Raw genomic sequence first — 19,920 nt, 5'->3', positions numbered from 1 at the left:
TCGGCATTAGTATTAGCATCAGCATTAGCACTGGCATCAGCGTGGCACCCAGCAGTGTCCCCATGCCCAGCCATGTCCCTGTGCCCATCTGTGCCCAGCCCTCGGTGCCTGCAGACAGCCACTGACCGGGCAGTGCAGCCAGCACGTCCATTAGCCACTTGCATAACTGTTTGCAGAACTGGAACCTTGGTTTGCTTTCAGTGCTTCCCAACTCGCCCAGTCCCCCAATATCTCCCTGCTCCCTCGAACACACTCCGTTCCAACACAAATAGAGAGCTTTCTGGGAATGTGATTTATTTCCCCTAATTCTGATCTCTTCTTGCATTCTTCAGTTTTAGAAGCAGAACCCGTGAAGAGTTTGGCTGACAGGAGTGTTTGTGGAAAGGTTTCCTTTTTTCCCATCTTCCATATTTTTCTCAAAAACAGCTACCTAAATCCAAATAAGATGAAGAGAAAAACCTCCAAAATGGGTTACATTCATTTAGTAACTAGATCCTTTGTAACGATGAAAGCAGCACAATATTCTTATGTAATAAGTCCTGCTTTATAAATGCATTAATTCTTAAATTATATTGTTTTAATAAACAAGGCTCTAGACATGCCCAAGGGCACTGTTATTCTCAGAAGAGTTTTCCAAGAAGGCTTGTGTTGTTGGATTATTATTCCATGACTTCCAAGTTCACTGACTAGAGCTATTTTTTTTAATACTCATATTGCAGTAAAAACAACAACTTCCAAATACTTTGTCAAGAAGATTGGGAATCAAAATGGAAACTATTTGTGTAGGATGAGAAGTGCTGAAAGCCTCTCGTTTCATGCAATTAGATTTGGAATCTGGGGCCTGGCTCACATTTTCCTTAAAAAAAAAAAAAAAGAGAGAGAGGACTGTTTTTAGAAGGCTGCACTAATAGGGGGGAGGTGGAGGAGATTCGGGTCGGTGCGCCGCGGGCTCGCCCCGCTCGGGGATGCGCGTGGGGCACACAGACAGCCAAAAGGCCACGAAAGCTGCAGGCCCAGCGACAGCCTGTGCCACCCTGACCAGGAAAACGCATGGAGGATTGTTCTCATGCCATCCTATCACCAACGCCATGTTGGTGCCCGGAGCTGGGCCCAGCAGCGCGCTGCAGCGCACGGTTCAAGCTCCGCCGGCTCTTTCATAAGCGGATAGAAAGGAAGGGAAATCTCACCCGTTTGTGCCTCTGTCAAGTATCTTCTGCCTCATTTCCTGAAGTTATTAGCTCTCTTTTATTGGGTTTGGCTTGCAGGAGGATGACTATTTCATCCATCAAATCAGAATCTTTTTAACGCTAATACCGAATTTATAGAAGTGGTTAAACGAAGTGTTGACAATATGGACAATGTGTTTCTGATTAACGCCGCAATTTAAAGTGGAACTGCCAACTGCCTGGAGTTACTAAAACAGCGCCGCGTTTTTCCAGGCCCCGCGGGCCGGAGCTCCGCGTCGCAGCGAGCAGATGTCGGCACCACGCTGCACTTGCGCTGATGGCCTCTGCCACCGGGGCTCCTCCCCATAAGCTTTGCGTTCCCTCTGCTGATGATCGTGTTTGTCCTTTGCTCTTCCCCTTTGGGTGCGTTGGCGTTTCAGTTTCCTAGCTTTTCCCTGCCCCACGGAGCAGTGCTGTTGGGCACTGGGTGCTCTCTGGTTCCCAGTGCTCAGCATCACTCCCACGGCACAAGCACCCAGCGTGGGGATGGGACAGAGCGCAACAGCCGGCCCCTTTCTCTTTGAAGGACAGGAAAGCAGACTCAAATATCCCAATAATTAATTATATCTTTCTTAATATTGTGAGAAACAAAGGGAGCTGTGCCCATAGAACGACAACAGGAACAGATGGAGAGCGGGGAGCGCAAGCAGAGCTGAGCCATCGCCGCAGCATCCAACACAGCAGTGCGATCGCAGCCGGCTTGAGAAGTACCACTTCCACCTGAAACCTCCTCTGAGAACACTCACAGGAGTGGGAGCTTTGATCCCCTCCCTCCCTTTGCTCGTTAATCGCCCTCAGTTGCAATACCGAACTTCTGAAATTCAACAGCTACTAAAACATAAGGCATTGAGGGCTTGGAAAGTCTCGCGGAGTTGGAGGTTTTGCAGAATGTTTTGGCTCCTCCAGGTTCAGAGCTGGCATGCGAGTTCAGGAGTTCTCATTTAAAGCTGCTGGGTTTGCATCGTGTTCGAGGGTGGTTCGGGTTTGGAACAAGCAATATCTCTTCCCCGTGCACAGCGCAGGATCAGACCAGTACCCCCCTACTTCCCAGTAGCATCCTCGTGCTGCCAGCCCACACCCCTACGCTGCACAGCCTCTCTCCTTCCTGAGCTCAGGGGGGATCCACTGCAAATTAATGGTGATTGAGCTATGCTAATGGCAGTCCCACTGTTTACCCCCTGCTGATGTTTGCAAGGGCATTCAGCTGGTGTCCCTCTTAGCAGTATAAATTTCACCTGTGCTGAAGGAGCTGAGGGCACTGCAGCAGCAAATCTCTGGTGTTTGGGGGCTCTGTAAGACCAGGCTCAGCCCCAGGTAATGCCAAGGAGGGGATGATTTCCAGGCTGGGTATGTGCTTGAGATAGAATGAGATCCCTTTTAAACCTTCCCTCACATCCTGAGCTAAAACCAGGCTGCTGGTTTCCTGAGGTCTCTTTTCCTCCCCCAACCTTTCACAGCCCTCCTTCCCTGCCCATCCCCTGCGTGCTCCAGCCCCTGTCTGGCCTTGTTTAAGAGTCAGTTTCAATAGTACCTTTGTTAAGGGTGAAATCTCATTAAATGTGAGGTAAGAGGAAATGAAAAAGTGTAAAATATCCAGATTTATTACCTGTTGTCTTCTGAGCATTTGAAAATCAGGAGCTGGGGGCAAGAGGGTGAGTGGTATCAAAGCTCTGAGCCTTAACGTTGCTGCCTTCTGCTCTGAGGGCACTGCTTGCTTGTAGCGCTGTTTTATTGCAGGGGAGATGAGTTTCATGCTATTTAGGATAAAGAAGAATTGGCCCTAACGCACACAACCGCTGGCTCGGAGCTCCGTTAGCCCACGCACATGCAGGTAAGGATGTCTATTTGTTAAACTCAGAATTTTCCCTTGGTTCAAAGGGAAAGATTTTCCAGGGTAAGCGTCGCCTCTGTTTTTCGTCTTTCAAAAGTGAGCAGAGGGGCAGAACCCTCTGGATTAGCGTGGAGTTTAATAGCACTGCTAGTAAGGGAGCGAGCCACAGGGCCTGGCTGAACACTGCTCCTGCACGTTGCACCCCAAGTTCTCCCAGCAGTGCCCTGTGTCTCCCACCCCCTGCAGCAAGCCATGCAGGGACAGCAGGAACTGCTGCCTCCATCCCTGCTTCGATGCAGCCCTGGGCAGCTTTTGGCCCTGCACCCACTGTGTGCGATGGGAGCAGCGTTGCTCATCTCGGTCCCCGGGTTGCTCCATCCTGCTCTATGCCCGGTGCTCTTAGAACACTGCTCCTGGTATGTGCTACGCCTGTAGCTGGAGCTCTGCCTCTCACCTTCGCTGTACTTGTCGGATTGATGCGCTGCTCGCTTTAGTCCTTTAAACGAATTAGTTGGTGGGGAGTAATGAGATAATTTGTGATGTACGGGGTGGTGGAGGCACCTGTGACAAACGCGTCACCCCCGGGCCGGGAACAGGAGGGGCTGAGCGCTGCTTCCCGAACACGCTCCAGCTCCCGGCTCGCTGTTGGGCCGTTACCATGGCAAACAGCCTCCCCCCTCCCCTTCTCGCGGCCCTCCGGCTGTACCATCAGCACATCGGTATTTCTGTACGAGCACACAGGAAGGGAGCGCGGAGACGTTGCAGGTGCTGCCTTTGGCCGGGCCCCAGAGCCGGGCCGGGCCGCGGGGACCGCACGCCCTCCAGAGCCCGGGTCGGGTTCGGCAGCGCCTTTGTGCTCGGGGCCGCGGTGAGACAAAGGGATCCGGGCTGCGGCGGAGAGCAGGGCCCGGCGCTGCCGCCGGGGGCTCCGAAGGGTTCCAGGGCCTTCGTCTTTTAGCCCTTCGGTTCTCGAACGTGGCCTCTGAGACACAAATGACCGCAGGAGGTGGGATAACAAGCTGTGCCTTGCTGAGGAGCAAGATCTGCGATAGCCCCGGGTGAACTCTCGGCCTGGTGGATGCCCTGAAGGCAGAGAGATGCAGCAGTCTGTTGTTTCAGTGAGTGGTGCAGGGTGACCCAGAATTGCTGAGATAAACCAGTGTCCGGAGGCAGGCTTGGTGGCAGCCCAAGGGCTGGGCTGTATCCTTGGAGATCCCTGAGGACAGGGGATGGGGCTCTGAGCACCTGGTGGAGCTGTGGGTGTCCCTGCCTGCTGAAGGGAGTTGGACTGGATGACCTTGGAGGGTCCCTTCCAACTTGAATGATCCTATGATCCCCCTGTGGTAGCATGTGTCCTCCTTGGCTTGGAAGTGCCATTGTGGTGCCAGCAGCCACTGTGGGTGGTTGGTGAGCTCAGACCCGTGCCTGTTTGTGCTTTCTCCCTGGTGTGGAGAAGACCCCCCACCCACCCTAAAAGCACCGTGGGCATGGGCTGTGCCCCTGTGTTATTGATGTGGGTGTGCAAACGTGACAGTTTGGAGCCATGAGCAAAACACCAGCTGGCTGCTGCTGTGACAGTTGAGTACCCATGGTCTTTGCTGGGGTAGGGGACACCCTGGTGCATGGCACTCGGCAATGCAAAGCACTGCGGCTCGGCAGCACAGGCAGGGAACATGGTTGCTTTGTCTGTGCTGAGGTGGCTTTAAATCAGGGCATGAGCGAGTGGTGGGGCTCCGGGTGCCTGCTGGTTCTCCCTCCATCCACTCTGTATTCTAACCCTAATTGTCTGCAGCAACCTGTTATTACCGCGCCTTTAACATGATAGACACAAATAGGACGCACTAATCCACTACTCTTTGGTTTAAGAGTCATTACAAAGTGCTTAATTAAGTAAGCCTCACTTAATCACAAAATGTTTGCATGCTAAACGAGTTCTTGTGAAGCACGACACTTGACATATTCTGTACAAAAATAATTACAAGCGGGAGGCCTGGTACATTGAGCCTCCGAACATTTCATTTCAGGCCTTACCCATTCATCACCAGGCTGGAATTAAAAGGCTTTCAGCTCCGCACGGGGCCGAGCTCCCACATTCCTGCTGCCTGAGTCACGGCGTGCGGCGGCTGCGGGCGGCCATGGCACAGTGCTGCTGGCACCAGCGGGTGCTGCTGGTGCAGGTGCCCTCGGTGAGAGCTGAGTGAGTGGGAGTGTGGCTTTGACGGGACTCTGAGCGTGTGTTTGCAACACTGCAGAAGAAACACAACAGCAGGTTCCAGAGGACTGTGTTGCTATTGCTTGGGGTGCGTGGGGCCGGGCAGGGTGAAGCCCCTCGCTGCTCTGAGCTGGGTGTGATCCGTCTTTGGAAGCAGAGCTGCTCCAGCCCTGTCCTCTGCCCGGAGCAATGGTGGTGTTCCCAGCACCGCTCCCTTGCAGCCTCACAAAAGCTGCCTGAATGGGATTGTGTCAGGAGCAGCACGCAGACCTTTGTTGGGAGTGCTGGTGCCCATTAAAATCCGTATCCCTGTCGGGATAATTGGGAACCTTACCCAGGCTGCCTTTTGATGGAAGCCCTCTAATTAGCGTTCTGTATGTGCTGCTGTGCCCTCAGCACCCTGGTTGTTTTCTCACACGCTGGCTGCTCAGGTTGGGGTGTTTCAGGCCCTGCAGCTCTGCGCAGTGCACGAGGGCATCCTTCAGCAAGGTGCAGCAGCACAGCACTGCTCCTTGACCTGCCTGGCTGCTGCTGCCTCCTTTGGGCCGTGCTGGTGACTGCTGTGGCTCAGGGCATGGAAGCAGGGAGCTGTGCTGTGGGGCTGGCCCTGTGCCCCGTGGGCATTGCTGAGGAGGTGGTGCAGTGCCATCTTTACTGAGAACCACGCCTTTGATGCTCATCAGGAGATAGCAGGGCATTTGCAGCTGGCCTCTTGTTGCAGTACTGCATAAAGCATTTCTTGCATGGGGGCTGTTGCGGTGTGACTTGTCACCAGGGACAGACTTTGTATTGCCAAGCAGTCCAAAAGGAACGCAGGCGCTGACATTCAGATCAGTCCTCCTGTGCTGCCAAACCCACCTGCACAGCTGCAGCTCTGCACCCATTCCTGAGGAAGGTCTTGAGTCTTCTCAGAAAGATTTTCTTCTCAGAAATGCAGTCATGCACTGGTGCAGGCTGCCCAGGGAGTGGTGGGGTCACTGTCCCTGGGGGTGTTTAAGGAAAGGGTGGGTGTAGTGCTTCAGGACGTGGTTAGTGGGCAGTACTGGTGGTAGGTGGATGGTTGGACTGGGTGATCTTAGAGGTCTTCTCCAACCTTCGTGACTGTATGATTCTTCTAGATCTCACTTTAGAGAAGGGCCCGTTTGGTGACTCCCTGGTGTCCCCTCGCTTGATATCCGTTCCCGTACCACACTACGTGCTGTGCTGTGCCACCAAACCTTGCGAACTCTGGTGCGTTTTGCAGGACGGCTCCATCACCTCTGACACAGCCGGGCTGTGTGCGATCGGGGGCACCCCATGCAGTGATGTGCTGCAGTGGCTCCCACCCAGGGCAGACCCCTCCCCTCCCGCAGCCCTCCCCACAGCTGTGGCCTTACACAGGAAGCAGCACCAGCTGCAGCTCTCGCGTGTGCTCAGTGTTGGCCTTTTCTCGGGGCTTACCGAGAAGATAAATATGTGGATGACAACGCTGCTAAAATATGCAGCTTTGAGGGGGGGAGTTACCGCGCCGCGATTTCCTAGGAGAGGTGTGAAGGGATATTTTTTCCCTCCTTTCCTGATGCCACCACAGTCCTGTTCTGTCTGAACACAGCTTTGGAGCAGGGCTGTGCCCAGTGGGGCTTGGGGCAGCGCAGGACCCAACCCTGGAGGATGGGGTGGCCCAGCCTTGCTCCATCCTGGCCCCCCACCCGCTGCCTGTTGTGTTCCATTGCCATGGCAATGGCTGCTCCTTCACACATCTGTGCGTTTGCCATCGCTGTGGAGCCAGGGGCACACCATGGGACAGAGGGTGTGCGATGCTCTGGTGCCAGCAGCCCCGGTGCTGGAGCTCTGCAGCAGGGTTTTGTTTTTTTTTTTTGGGGGGGGGAGGCTGGAAAAGCACTCAGTGTGCTGCGACGCCCTGTGTGGCATTCTCGTATCAATTTTTAATTTGCAAACAGCTTGTATTTCAATATTTTCATTATTTATCATATTGCATTGTGTTTTGCATCATAACTGTTGTCTCCCGTGTTATTTTTACACGATAGATTATTTTGCTGGAAGCCAAAATCAAAACAAAATCCAAGCGCTTTTGTCAAGCCTGAACCATTCTAGTTAAGCTGCAGCAATGCTTTCCAGCGTGTTCCTCCACAGAATGTTTGTTTCTGCTCTCATCCCAAAAGGTTTTGTGAAACGTGAAGTGCATGGAGCAGACCCACTGGGGGCTCCCAGCTCCTGCGGTGCTGCTCAGCTCTATGCTGGGGGTGGGGAGAGAGCGGAGCCCCCTGAACCTGGGCGAGCCGTGCTCGCGGGCGCAGGCACTGACAAAGGAACAAGGAAACACATCTGGTAGAAATTATTTAGCAGCATTTCCAAACTTGGTCATCTTCTCTCTTGCGTTAGTGCAGGTTGCCAAGCTGCAGGGCCGTGCTGTACCAAACTGTGCTGTGCTGTACCAAGCTGGGGAGCGCTGCCTGGCATGGCCCCAGGGGTCAGGGCAGGGGGCTGCCGCTAAACTGGAGCTTGAGCTCGGCCGATGCTTTGGCCCCCAAAAGAAGGAAGGCTCTTTATTTCCCAAAGCCTCACCGTGCATCAGCTTGCCGTTTCCAAGATGAGATTTTTCGGTTCAAAGTGGCGCTTAACAGTTAAGGACAGACTTGGGATTCTGCCTTTGTTTTGGGAGGGAAGGCTTTAAGAAGGGGGTGCAACAACTTGAAACGAAATAATTCAGTTCGGCATCGGTGACGCGCTCAGCGTTTTAATTCTCGATCACCCCGTGCTTCTTTCTGGGTTCATTTTCCTCCAGTGGAGCAGAGGGCGGTGGTGCTGTGTCTGGCTGGCCGGGGCTGCCGGGTGCCGCCTGGCAGCGAGCAGGGCTGGCACAGCCCAGGAGCTGCCATCCAGCAGAGCCGGGCGCGGGGCTGGCGGGGGAACAGAGCGGCTCTTGGCGCGGGCAGCGCGGCTCTGCGGAGCGCGTGTGTTTCCAATGTGTTTATTTTGTGCTCTGGGAACAGCTGTTGATATTTTGACACTCGCCAACTCCGCGGGATCTTCAGGGAGTCTCCTTCCCTCCCCTCCGCTTCCTGAACCCCCCTCCCCCTCCTTTTTTCTGCTTTCTGCTCTCTCTTTTCCATGCGCCCGTCTCCTTTCTGCCTTCCTTTGTTCGCAGTGGGGCGAGCAGGGAGCTCTGTGCCGCAGCTCCGTGGTCCCGCTGCCCCGTGTATCCACATTGCCCCATGTTGGGGGCTGAGTTTGGCCCCATTTTGGGGTGTCCACCCCCCCCACACACACCCCTTCCCACACCGCCGTGCCAGATTAGCTGGGTTAAACTGCTAATGCTGCGCTACGTGGAAGGCTGCTTTCAGTAAGTGGCTCCCCGTAGCTTATTTGACTCCAGGCCCAAATCTAACGTCTCAGTGGGCCTGTTACATTAAGCAGGCCCAAGTGGTAGGAGATTTAAAGCATCAAAATGAAGTGCTTTATCACTCCGTACTGTGTTCTTGGCTGCTTTCGTTGGCCTCACTTCACAGGCTTTGCAGCCTGCAAGCAGAGCCCTCTCGGCAGGCCCATTACAAATTCCACTTGTTGACGGTTGCCTTGTTGCAGGATTTAATGGTAGAATAATATTTACACAGTAAACTCCTCTGGAGGTGTTATAAACACCATAAAAAGGATTTTAGAAGCTTAATGAGCGTTAGTGAAGTCGAGACAGGATAATGTGGCAACTGTGCGCTGTAATCTGATTTGGCACCTTCTGCACAGCAGGAGTTGGTGGGTGGAAGAGCTTTTTCGTCTTTTTGTTTATTTGCATTCAGTGTGTAATATTGCTCAGCGGGGGCTCGGGGTGTGCAGAACCGCCGACCTACGCGTGGCCTGGGGGGCACTCAGGTGCGTGTCCTCAGGTGGGGAGTGCAGCATCACCCGGCGATGCGGTGTTTGATGGTGCTGCCCCGAGCTCGGCCACAAACATCCCATTCTTGTGCCATTTGCAGCCCAGCTCTGTGGACACCAGTGGGGCCGGGCTGCGCTGGGTGCCACAGCACCCACAGGAGGTGTGGGGCAGCTGTAGGGTGCATGCTGACTGTGCTGGACATTGGGTGCACCCCAGGCATTGCTCTGTAGCCACGTGTCCTCCTGCATCTCTTTAGCATTGTAGTTCATGCTTCCTTCTTTATCTGTGCTGAAATCGCCTCCTTCTCTATTTGTGTGTGTATGTATCTATAGATATGCACAGATGCACACCCATTTGCGCTATTCTGGGATGGCTTTGCAAATCAGCCCTGCGCCTTTGGTTGTTCCTGTGCAGATATTTTGGGTTCTGTTCTCAGGAGGCAGAGAGAGTGCAGAGCTCTCCGTGTGCACCTCCTGTGCTGCTCAGCGGCCTTGGGCCACTCCACAGGGAGGAACCAGAGCCGCCTGGCTGTGTTCTGCTGCTGCAAGGGCCGTGCTTCCATTTCAGCAAAATGCTGCTTACCAAGGGGTAGCTCTTTGTGTCTTCCTATTTTTTTTCCCAGAATTTAGATTGTTTTTCAGTTTGAATGTTGGATGCTTTTATATTTTTATATTGCTCTTATGCAAAATCTCTCTCTCTAAAAGTTATCCCATGCATGCTGTTGAAAACCTGCACTTTTTTTTTGCCATGGAACACAAACTGCAGCATTTCAGGTGTGACGTGGGGGCTGCTCCCTGCACAGCTCCTTTTCCCCAGCTCAGCCCTGTGATGGACTTTGTTCTGCAACGTGGGACCCTCTGCCCATTGGCGCAGCAGGAGTCCCCACCCTCTCCTGCCATCCCAGTCTGCAGTTTTGTGAACTTTGAGGACTTTGATTTTGACACTGCAGGAGCCCCCCTCAGCCTATCCAATTTCTGAGGGACGTGAGGAGCTGTGAATCTTGAGGCTGACTTGCCAGGAGCAAAAAGCTGCCTTTTGTAAATAAGCCAATATTTTCTTTCTTTCAAGGGGAGGCTGACAAAGATCAATACCAGCCTGCAAAAGACATTGCCCTCTTAAGAATTAGCCCTTTGCAGAATCATTAATCCAGGAAGCTGTTACAGGGTGACAAGAGCGCAGAGGCTCTGCCAGGTCTTGGAGGGATCGCAGGAACATCGCCTTATGCACAGAAAAACAAACCCAATGAAATCACCGAGAAAATAGCTGCCGTGCTCTGGGCTCATTCTGCTGAGGAGCTGATCTGACTTTGGTTCGGGAAGGCAGCTCGTGCTCCTGCAAAGTGGCGTTAAGGAACCCCACGTTCACCCTGTGCCCGTCCTGCTGATGGGATGGAGCAAATCAGTGCAGTGGTGTGGTTGGGTCAGATGAAGACTTTGCTTCCCGTTGGGCTGCTTTCATGCACATCCAAGTGCACCAGGACTGATGGCATGGTCAGCTGGACTCAGTAATGTCCTGGAGGAGAAGAGCAGCCCCTCATCTCTTGTGACAATTAATGGCTTAATTGTGCTCGAAGAGCTTACACATATGCCCCAGTGATGAGGCACACAAAACTAAGTGGTGAACACAGTGTAGGAACCTGCAGAAGAAAGGAGAGGTGAAAAGGTAACAGCTCAAGAAGGAACAAGGAGTGCTGTCCCAGTCCTGCCCCTGAAGGTGGGAATCATCAATTAAGTCAAAGGATGGGATATTAGGAAGAATTTCTTCTTAGAAAGAGCAGTCAGGCATTGGCACAGGCTGCCCAGGGAGTGGTAGGGTCACTGCTCCTGGACGTGTTTAAGGAAAGGGTGGATGTAGTACTTTGGGATATGGTTAGTTGCCAATGGTGGGCACTGAGTGGCACGTGCACGCAGTGGGCTGGTAGGTGTGGGGTAACACATATCATCTTATCTAACTAAGAAGAAAAATCAGAGCACAAAATGCCAAAAACTGAAGCGGTGACATATCTGGTTAATAGCTAGAAATGAAAAAATAATTCCCAACAACACGTTTGTCACAACATTGAAGGGTCACCCGCTAGGCAAAGGAAGCCAAAGAGGGAAACAGTTCTTAGGTGTAATTACAGTTTCTAAGAAGTTTTTCACTTGCTGTGTAATTGTCGGAGGGTGGTGATTGGCGCCGCAGCAGCGCTGGGAAAGCACCACAATAGAGCTGTAATTTACGGGGCTGGAACCGTGAAGTCAGAAATGGGTTGGGAATTATTTCTAATCTTCACACATTCAGCTGCTCTTATGCTGGCCAAGGCAGTTTGGATTACGGTCTCGGGAGGAGCCGTTTATGTGATCTTGTGGTGCTCCTACAGTGCCTGCGCACCAGAGCTCTGCCCGAGACCTGTGTGGACCTGAGGGTCCTGGAAGAGCTGGAGTGTCTCTCTTGGTTACAAGGAGCGGGCAGGCTTGCTGCCTTGTTCCAGTAACTGGGTTGCTTTGCTTTTTCTCTTGTTTCTGGCCCAAATGGGGGAGCTTCAGTCTAGGTGTTGGGTGTTGCTTTGTTTCTATCTCGGTGAAGAGCTCTCTGCTGCTGGAAGGCTTCCTCCTGCAGGAGGGGTTACAGCCAGTGGGAAAGTTGCCTTTTCCACTTACCAAGCAAAGCGGTTACCAGTGCTCTGGAGCCAGGAGAGGCACTGAGCTGCGGGCCATGCCCCAAACGTGGGAGCACAGGGCCAGCCCTGGGCCAAGGGGCAGGACAAGGTGCCGACCTGTTGGTTTGAGCATCTCCCAAGCCCGACTCGCTGGTTCTCTTCTCACAAGGCTTGTGTCCAGAGCTCCCCAAGCCTGGAGCCCGGTTTGGGGCAGGACTGCCGATTTTTCCTGAGCTCTTTTCTCAGCCTGTTCCCCTCCCTTGGCTGCGTGCTGCTGGGCCGAGGGCAGCGCGGCCTACAAGATGTGAATTTGTGAGATAAAAGCTCCTCTCTGCAATGCCATCCTCTGCCAGCGTGGAAATGCGCAGCTCTTTCACGTCAGGCAGCTGCCTGTGTTCAGGAGAATTAAAAAAAAAAAAAAAAATTGCACTTTTTTCATTTGTGCTGATTTGCATATTAATAGTTTGCATATTAAACAACTACTTCAGAGGGTGGGCGGGCTAATGAATGCAGCAGTCTCCTCTATTTTAACTCAATTTGCCTCATCCATATTCCAATGACTTTGGGGATTGGTATTCAGTTTTCATTGAAATTATTCAAGCCAGACCTAATTTGTGCTGCCCTTCCATTAATCCAATTAATTAGCACCATTGATGTGTACTGCCTTTGTAATGTAGCTTTGTTCAGCGCTGCTGCTGCTAATGACAGCCTAGTATCAGAGCAAATAATGAGCAAACCAAAGGAGCGTTTGACCCTTGATGTACCCCCGCACAATGCAGAGGTTTTTAGTCTGGAGGCCCTAATTTAGGTTCGATAGCCCAAATTATAGACAATAATTCAATATTCTTTGTGGGGAGCTGAGCGAGTGTCGCCCTGCCATTTGTTTAGCTTATCATTTTTCCCTGCCTCTTTATTTATGTATTTTTTTTTTCCCCCTTTTCATTTGTTTCCAACCTGGCCTCCCTTCTCCACCTCCAGCATTGATTTCTGACCTCGTTTCCACCGAGAGGCCTGAAGATCTCTTTGCTCTGAAGGAATTCATTAACCTTTCCCCCTCCCCAGAACTGGAGAGAAAATCTTTATATTTTTAAGTAAGGCAAATAAACACCGTTTGTGATGATCGCAGTCCCCTCGCTGGCTGCTCCCAAAGAGCTCCATGGCTCAGGAGCCACACAGAATGTTTAGATGTTGTCTAATTGCTTTCTCTCTGCTTGGAACTGTTGTTTAACTCTGCCTGGCTGTGGTCATTGCGTTGGCTGTGGTTGATGCATTGCCTGTGGTCACCCACAGTCCAGTTGCTGGCGTTGTTAAGCTGGTTAATTACGTGAGCGCATGCGCTGTGTCCACAGGTTTGTGAGCTGGAAGCAGGGATTGGGTGGGGGGCATAGATCTTGCAAAGGGACGTGGGGATTTTGGTTTCCCATTGTGCTGCCCAAGGGGGCTCGGAGCAATCACCTCCTCCTGTGGCTCTCTGTGCTGTTTCCAATCACTTCTCCTCGGCGTTATAAATCACGCGATTTGAATGGAAGCTTATACAGTTAGTTGCCTGAAAGATTTTACTGATTAACCTTAAAATACGCTATAAATCTTCTTCTCTTGCTTGCTCGTGGGGCATTGAGGAAGCAAACAGCTCCCGGCGCCGTCGGAGCCTGGCACGCCGCAGGGATGGGTGCATGGGGCTGCTGGGTGCTGCCCTGCTCCCCTGGGGCAGTGTGCAGCCGACACCACAGAACAAAGCTGGCGGTGTGCTGTTGCCAAGGTGCGTGGCCAACGCTGCGCTGCTCTGCCCATCTCCTGCTGGTGGAGGGGACCGGCCCTGGGTACCAACCGGGAGAGTCTTGGTGTGTGTCTGGCACTGATTGCAGCAGGATCCCGTTTAGTGGCATCACTCAGGACTTGTCACACTGCGGCGTGTCATAACATGTCAGCCCCTGACAGGCTGGATACCTGCTATTAGCTCGCAGCCGAGCGCAAACACAAAGTGCAGGTGGTGAGCAGAGGGAGCGCCGCGGGCACTGGGTGCTGTGCGGGGTGGCACGTGGGAGGGCCCAGCGGGGGGGCTCTGGGATGCACGAGGATCCCATGGCCCTCTGGTACAGGAGCATGGCAGTGCTGTCTCTCTTTGGTGCTTCACCAGGCAATAAGCGCCTGTGGGATCACAGCTCCCTTGTGATGTCTGTGGGGCAGGAGCACAGAAACCCATCCCTACTAACAAAGTGCCCTCCAAGGGCACTGGCCATAAACTGAAAATACCTTCTAGTGTCTCATAGCCATATACAAAGCTCCCAATACAAAGACCACATTGCCCTGAGCTGCAATGCCAACTGGGGAGAAAGCAGGAGAGACTGAGGGACCCGGGGGCTCGGTGCAGTGTGAGTGCTCTGGTGGTCCAACTGGGAATGGAGGCAGCCTCCAGACAGCCTGCTCTGGGGAAAATCCCACCCTGGCACCAAGCACTGGTACTGGCTGGTCCCAGTGTTTTTGGCATCACTGGAGAAGAGTTCATGCAAGCAGCGTCCTGTCCTGCTGCACTCTGTACCTGATGCCTGCAGAAAGGTGGAAAAGCACAACAATGCTAGACAAGCTGAGTTCAGCATTGGAGTGGGGAATTCCTTCTTGTCCCTGGGTCTGGCTGTGGAGGTCTCTGCAGCATGAGTTTAATTAATCGGCTGCCTGTGAGCACAGTACGACAAACACAGTAGATTGAGTCCCCTCTTGCCCCCACTGGTGACATAATTCAAGCCTCAAATCACAGGTGTAATTAGAGGCGCACCCTGTCTCATCATGCAGTTCCTCCGATGAACTTCGCACCTAAACGCCGTCTTCAACAAAGTTCTCCCCGTGATAACGAGCCTAGGAGCAGGCCGGCTTCTATTTGCTTTATTATCAAGCTGATGGGGTTATTTAGCCTGTTTTATGCCCCATTACATTCCATGTTGGAAAGGCTGCAGAGAGCTGGAGCTTGCTCTGTGCCCATTGGCGACGCTTGCGGGGTTGGAGCACCCAAAGCACGTGGCCGCTGCTGGCTCCATGGGCTCTCCTTTCTGAGAGCAACGTGGCTGAGATGAATGCTCTGCCTGTTATTGTTACCTCTCCTCACTTTTATTTTCCATGCTCTCATCACTACTTTGAGTGCTCCTTATTTTCCTTCCCTCTGAAAGAAGCCATAAAATTCCCCAGACCGTGTGTGGTATGGTGCGCACTTACAAATTACCATTGAAAAATGAATTGCCTTGACAAAATCTAATGTTTTGTGACACAGCACAAATATGCATTTCATTCTTGAAGAGAAGGAAAAGGAGCTCATTGGAAATATTAAATTAAGCAGTGTAACAGCTGAGAATAATTTGGTTTTCTGCTCTGTTGCTTGTGATTTGGTATGGAGTTTGAGGTGGCAGGCCAGTTCCTGTTTAGAGTACAAAGCACACACACAAATGCCTCGGATTTCATTCCTTGCTCTGGAGCAACTTGTTTGTGCTCTGCTGGAGCCTGGGTGCAGCGCAGGACGGTCAGTTCTGGGTGAGGTCCCAGGGAGAGCGGAGAACACTGCGGTCAGCGTGTGGGAACGCTTAGTGCCGCGCTGCAATGGGGCACGGGAGGCCAACCTGCAGCCTGCTTATTATTATTTTTTAATTATTTTTATTGCTTTCTGGTTCTCTGGCGGTTTAGAATAGAAATCTATCCCCATTAAGAGCAAAACTGAGCAGGACTGGGCCTGGGAATTCCTGCTAACTGCTCTGAGTCCCTGCTGTAACAAGGCATAAATAAAGCCTTCGTTTCCTATAATTGCCCACTGAGGTCCCTGTGGTGACTCCTTGCTGCCCAGGTGGTGTGCCCATGAAGCTACCGGGGCTGTCACCCGCTGTCCCTTGGTTCCCAGCACACATCAGGCTTTCCTTGGGCTGTGTGCTCAGTGCTCAGCTCTTGTGCTGCTCCAGGTGTCCCTCTCCTTGCTCTCATCCTTGGGTCCTCCGGGACCTTGCAGCCCTGGGACGGCCACCGTGGTGACAGAGCCCTGTAGCACCTCTGTCAGTTCTGTCCTGCTGAGGTGCTTCTGGCACACCCATTTCTGTGACATCCAGTTCACTGCTTAATTATTATTTACTCTTCCCTAAAGCCGGTCAGAACTTTTTGGACAGAGAAGCGTATTTCACTGCAGTCAGACTATTTTCTAAGGGAAACGCATTGAGAAATCCCACGTCTCCTCAGCAGGAGGAGGGCAGTTTGTGGCTGGGTCCGCGGGGTGGGACAGCAGGGAGCAGGAGGACGTCACCTCTGTGGGTGTCACAATGCAGGGTCCCTGGGCACCTGCTGGCAGCGGGGCTGGGTTCCTGGGAGCAGGGCGCAAGCGGCTCCGCTCCCCCCAGCAGCAGCCAAGCACAACCTGCCGCTCCGCCAAGGAATCTTTGGCACAAGGATGTGGGTAGAAAACCCACAGGAGTGTCAAAGCCGTGGACAGTCTCCAAAGCGAGAGCAGCGTTTGACGGGGGAGAATATGCTTTGGAAAATGTACTTGATCCTTGTTTGGAAGCAGCACAGAGAGGCACACTGAGCCCTGTGCAGACACACACACACACACATGCTGCCTTCAGGACGGCTGTGCAAAGCAAAGCGCTGGAAATATGTTGTCATCCACCTCCTCCCTCTTGTTCCTGGCATATCCAGGAAATATCCAAAGAGCTGCTCCCATTCAGGTGCGGGAGCACAGTCATCCCAGCACCAGCAGCAGTGCCCGTGGTGCTTGGGGCTCGCAGTGGCCAAGTGGGCACAGCCAGCCCTTGCCCGGGCAGTGCCACGTCCCCGTGTGCTGGAGTGCAGTGAGCAGCGCCGCAGGCGGGCCCCGAGCTGATCTGGATCACTCCCCACGTGCCAGCAGTGCTGGCTGCTTCCATCCCGTAGCCAACACTGAGAGCCAAGGACAAGACATGGCAGAGCTAGTGTTGTTATAGCATCCCTCTTTCTTAAAAAAAAAAAAAAATAGAAAAAAAGAAATATATATAAAAAATAGGAAATCTGGACAACGTCCCAGATTGTACATCTGTCCGTATAATTTACACCGCGAGGATGAGGAAGTGAGGAGGGCTGTAAACTCTTTCCATCTGTGCAATGTGTGTGATGATTTTTCCATTCCTTCCTCGCCTCCCCCCGCCGCCGGGCGCTGGGCAGTGCCCGCAGTGGGAGCACTGGGTTCTGAACACCAGCTCCCCCGTGGCAGCTGCCATGCACAGGACTCAGCACCGCACCTCGGTGTCCTCTGCAGAGCTCTGGTACCTTCCTGCCCAGGCACCCTGGGTTTCCTACAGCAGATGCCTGTGCATGGACTCTCCTGTGCTGCTCATGGCCCGGGACAGGGAGTGGGGAGAAGAAGCTGTGTGGCTGCTGAGCTGGAGTTCCTCTCCTTGGCTCCTCCCTGGGTTGCTATTGGACAGACTGTGGGGTCACTGGGGATGGAGAAGCAACTGAAACGATCTCAGTCTGGGCTTTCAGATTGACCAGTGCTGTAAAAAAAAAAAGTTGTTCTTCCGCTGATGAGATTTCCACAAGAAAAAGCCTATGCCATGTGATGGGAGTGCGTTTGCCAGCCTGAGCTGGGGTCAGCAGAGGGCCCAGCTCCCCAGCAAGGCAGGGCTGCCTGAGCTCAGCCCACTCTCCCAGCAGCTAGCTTGCTGCACGTGGGGAGTACCAGTACAGGGAGTGCGGGCAGTGAGAGGGGACCTGGGTAGTGAGCAACCAGGGAGCTCTGCAGCTCCATCAGATGAGGTGAATGAAGGAGAGGGATGCTGTCACCTTCCAGCTCTGCATCCCATCCCCACCGATGTCCCCAGCCCCCTGGCTGGGAGCTCTGACTCTCTGGGATTGTGGGTGTCCTGTTGGAGTGCTGCTAACAGGAGTGGCACCGAGGTGGTTAACGAGTGCTAACCAACTTTCTAGGCTAGGCACTCAGCAGGCACTTCCTCCGTCTTGACATTAAATTCCTATTGGTGTGACTCATTAGCTATTTATTTATTTAAAGCCACCGAGCTATTTGCAATACTTTTAAAAAGCAAACACCGTGTGTGGGCAGGGGAGCTGTGCTGCCTAAATGTTCATCTCGGTGACACTGATGATAACTTATCAGAATAAATAAGGACTCTTCCAATCGTTCCTTTTTTTACGGTTTAGCTGCTCTGTAGGAAAAAGTCACAACGTTCCCTTCTCAGAAACTTTTCCACCAGCCTGTGCGTTACATCCAGGTTATGTCCCTATGTGGGCAGCTGCTTGAATATTCTCCACAGCCCCGATTAAGAACGGAATACATCATCCCCTTCGCTCCCAAAGCCTCCTCAGCTCTATAGCATCCCTCCACGAGCAGTGCCTCTGGGGGTCTGCTTCTGCAATAGGAACCACAAATGAGGGCTCGTGCAGCCGCGGTCGGCGACAGGTGCTCAGGGAGCCTGGGCACCCAGGCTTGGAGAAACTCGGGGTTAATTATAATTCAGACGTTATGCTTCGTGTATAACAGTCTTCTGAGATCACCTTCCGACTGGGGAGGGGCAGAGGACAGGGTCTCCGATCAAACGCGGGCATTGGAAAGTCTACTGCTTTGTATCCCCGTCAGTGCTTGAGTTCTCTCTTTTATGAAGTACCGCTTGGTGCGAATCCAGGAAATCTTTCTGCTACCATTATTTTGAGGGAAAACGTGGCTTTTGTGCTGTTTCGGAGTTTAAAATTTCACTTTGCTAAAATAGGAGTGTCTTAGGACCTTGAAAGATGGAATTCATCCGTGTGACAAACCCAGAAGCAGCTTTGTTCACGAAACCTCCCTACATGCTCCTTTAAAGTACCGGCCCTGAGAACACCTGTCCCTGCCCAGGTGGGCACGGAGGCACCGGGCAGTGACCTGTGGGTGTGTGACAGAGGTGGGTGCTGCTCTGGGCACGTGTCCCTCCCCCCATGGCAGCCACTGGCACTCCATGGCCACGCGGGCGTGCAGCTCCTGTTTGCACAAAGCCGGCTGCTTCGTCCTCAATCTCAGGCTGGTAAGAAGAAAAAGAGGCTGTAACGTCTTGCAGAATGCAATGCCTCTCTTTGTAAATCCCCGGCCCGCTGCACCGGTCACATCATGTTATATTATGCTCTGAGACGTAACGTGATGTGACTGATGCGACGTATGACTGATGGCGTCTCAGCCAGGAAATGTAAAAGGTCCCAATTTTCTAAAGAGCATTGTTACAGAAACAAACAAGATGCCCTTTTAACTTGTATTGATTGATTGCTAAAGAATAAGCTCCTCTCCGACTTTTGCAAGTGCTGTAATTAGTGGGTCGGGCTACCTGGTGGGGACGGCCGTGCCAGCGCGGTGACGCTGAGGTGGGTGCTGGAAGCAGTGGGGCTGCGGTGCTGGTGGGGTGAGGGGGCTGCAGGATCTCACCCATCCCCATGGGTCCCACCTTGGCCAGGGGCTGCACCTCGCTGCGCTCTTTGCATAACTCTCGCCTCTCCCTTTTAATTTTGATGAGCAGCTAAAACTCACGGCTACGCCTGGCAGGACAATGCCTTTGACAGCAAAGGGAATATTAGGGTCAAGCTTTATTAAGAAAGAAGCTATTGAAATGACATACTCAAACATATTGCTATTAGGGACTTGAAGAGTATTTGCCTCATTAATGTAAAAGGTAGCTAGCAATCTTCTTGATCAACAGTGGCAATTTATTTTAAAGTGTCCATTTTCTGGATGTCAGAGGAAGACTTTTATTTATAATCTTATTTTCAATTTCCACAAAGAACACTTCACTCATGCTCCGTGCAGATTTTTTTGCAGACAATAACCGATTATAAAACTGCGCTCCCCCCCACGTCCCCCTTGTAGTAGTGTTGACATATGGAAATGAATCAAAATGTAATAGGCATAATTACAAGCATTGTGTGCAGGCTACAATTAGTGTCTCTTCAAAGCAGGCTTGTAATCAAAAGACACCAATAGAAGAGGGGAAGAAATGTGAGGACGGTCCCGGGAGAGGCACAGACCCGCTGCCCGCTGACACCGGCCCGGGTGCCACATCCCAGGCACAGGGATGCAATGGCACCGGGTCGCTTGCTGGGGGAAAAGGTAAAAAGAGTAAAAAAAAAATATAAAAAAATAAAAATAAAAATAAAACCCCA

At 52.5% G+C, this 19,920-nt stretch overlaps 1 long non-coding RNA gene across 1 annotated transcript in view; it reads left to right on the top strand.

The window, feature by feature from the left end:
- The window catches only part of LOC110406254, a 106,626-nt gene continuing 87,545 nt past the window's right edge, over positions 840 to 19,920 (top strand). The window contains exons 1-2 of the long non-coding RNA XR_002443368.1: positions 840 to 2,573; positions 2,684 to 4,175. This is a non-coding gene — a long non-coding RNA (uncharacterized LOC110406254). The remainder of the gene's footprint in view (positions 2,574 to 2,683; positions 4,176 to 19,920) is intronic.

Source organism: Numida meleagris, chromosome 14 (genome assembly GCF_002078875.1).
Source record: "Numida meleagris isolate 19003 breed g44 Domestic line chromosome 14, NumMel1.0, whole genome shotgun sequence".
In the NCBI taxonomy this organism is placed as follows: Eukaryota; Metazoa; Chordata; class Aves; order Galliformes; family Numididae; genus Numida; species Numida meleagris.
Note: the sequence above shows the minus strand (reverse complement) of the source record. Positions and strands in the feature narration are given on the sequence as shown.